The sequence below is a fragment of the Gossypium arboreum genome, chromosome 8 (assembly GCF_025698485.1).
Source record: "Gossypium arboreum isolate Shixiya-1 chromosome 8, ASM2569848v2, whole genome shotgun sequence".
NCBI classification, from domain to species: Eukaryota; Viridiplantae; Streptophyta; class Magnoliopsida; order Malvales; family Malvaceae; genus Gossypium; species Gossypium arboreum.
In genome coordinates this window covers 95,062,386-95,064,333 of record NC_069077.1, presented here as the reverse complement: position 1 = coordinate 95,064,333, position 1,948 = coordinate 95,062,386, and the positions used below count along the sequence as shown (strand labels likewise).

General features: G+C 38.8%; 1 non-coding gene across 1 annotated transcript; it reads left to right on the top strand.

Annotated features, from left to right (window-relative positions):
* The first annotated feature begins 1,482 nt into the window (after nt 1–1,482).
* On the top strand, nt 1,483–1,589 carry LOC128280067 (small nucleolar RNA R71). The gene has a single exon (XR_008270248.1). It is a non-coding gene; the product is annotated as a small nucleolar RNA R71 (small nucleolar RNA).
* Nucleotides 1,590–1,948: the final 359 nt, after the last annotated feature.

Sequence of the window (1,948 nt, the reverse complement as noted above, 5' to 3'; positions counted from 1 at the left end):
AAAGTGATTGTTTCCTCACCCACACGAAGTGTGAGTTCACCTATACCAACATCAATTATAGTTCTAGCAGTTGCTAAAAAGGGCCTTCCTAAAATTAAAGGTACGTCACTATCCTTTTCTACGTCTAGAACAACAAAATCAACTGGGAATATGAATTTGTCAATTTTAACGAGTACATATTCAATAATACCCCTAGGAAATCTGATTGTTTTGTCTGCTAACTGAATACTCATCCTAGTTTGTTTGGGTTTCCTAAGACCTAGTTGTTTAAACATTTTATAAGGCATGACATTGATACTAGCCCCTAAATCAGCCAAAGCATTATTAACATCTAAGCTACCAATTAAACAATGAATCGTAAATCTCCCTAGATCTTTTAACTTTTTGGTCAGCTTATTCTGTAGTATGGCTGAGCAAACTGTATTTAATTCCACATGCGACGCCTCATCCAACTTCCGTTTATTTTTTAAAAGCTCCTTTAAGAATTTGACTGCGTTTGGCATCTGCGAAAGAGCTTCAATAAACAGTAAGTTAATATGTAATTTTTTTAATAATTTAAGGAATTTACCAAATTGTTCGTCTATGTGGTCTTTCCTTGTCGCATTGGGGTATGGCACACGAGGTTTGTACTTACTTACCGGTGTTTGTTCACTGTGGTCTACCTCACCTTTGCTTTTACTTACCACAATTCCTTGTCACAGTTCTGGTTCCGGTTCGACTAACCCTTCTTCATCTTGGATGGTAATTGCATTGAGCTGTTCCCTTGGGTTAGATTTAGTGTTACTCGGCAGGCTACCTTCTGGTCGTTTAGAAATCAATTTGGTGAGTTGGCCTATTTGAGTTTCGAGCCCTTGGATCGACTCTTGTTGATTCTTAAGTGTTGTTTCGGTATTCTGAAAGTGAGTTTCTGACACCGAGATAAACTTTGTTAGCATCTCCTCAAGGTTCAGCTTCTTTTCCTGTTGGTAAGGAGGTTGTTGAAAACTTGGAGGATGTTGTGGCCTTTGATTCCCTTGACCACCCCACGAGAAGTTGTGATGGTTCCTCCAACCTGCATTATATGTGTTACTATATGGGTTACTTTAAGATCTAGAATTATTATTACCCATATATTGAACTTGTTCCTCCTTGGTGCTAGGGTTGAAGGGTTGATATTCTGTGTATGCTCCTCCTCCATTTGAATCACACCTCATCACTGGATATACCTGAGTAGAACCACACAAACCGTCAATCTTTTTAGTTAAGAGTTCTACCTAGTTAGATAGCATAGTAACCGCATCAAGGTTGAAAACACCGATTGCTTTCGTCGGCTTTGTTCTCATGAGTTGCCACTGATAGTTATTCAGTGACATCTCTTCAATAAATTCGTAAGCCACTTTAGGTGTTTTGTTATTGATAGTCCCACCAGTAACTGCGTCGATAAGTTGCCTTGTTAAGGGGTTCACGTCGTTGTAAAACGTTTAAACCTACAAGCATAAAGGTAACCCATGGTGATGGCACCTTCTCAATAGGTCCTTGTATCTCTCCCATGCATCATAGAGTGTTTCTAGATCCATCTACACAAAAGAAGAGATATCATTTCTCAACTTAGCCGTTTTAACCGGCGGAAAATATTTAAGTAAAAATTTTTCGGTCATTTGTTCCCAAGTAGTGATTGACCCTCGTGGTAACAAGTTCAACCACTGTTTAGCTTTGTTCCTCAATGAAAAGGGAAACAACCGAAGACGAATGGCATCATCAGAAATGCCATTGATCTTAAAAGTGTCGCAAAACTCTAAGAAATTCGCCAAATGAGCGTTTGGGTCCTCGTCCTGCAAACCATCAAACTGAACAAACTGTTGGATCATTTGAATTGTGTTAGGTTTCAGTTCAAAATTATTTGCAGCAACAGCAGGCCTAAGTATACTTCACTCAGTTCCTGTTAAAGTAGGTTTAGCATAATCATACA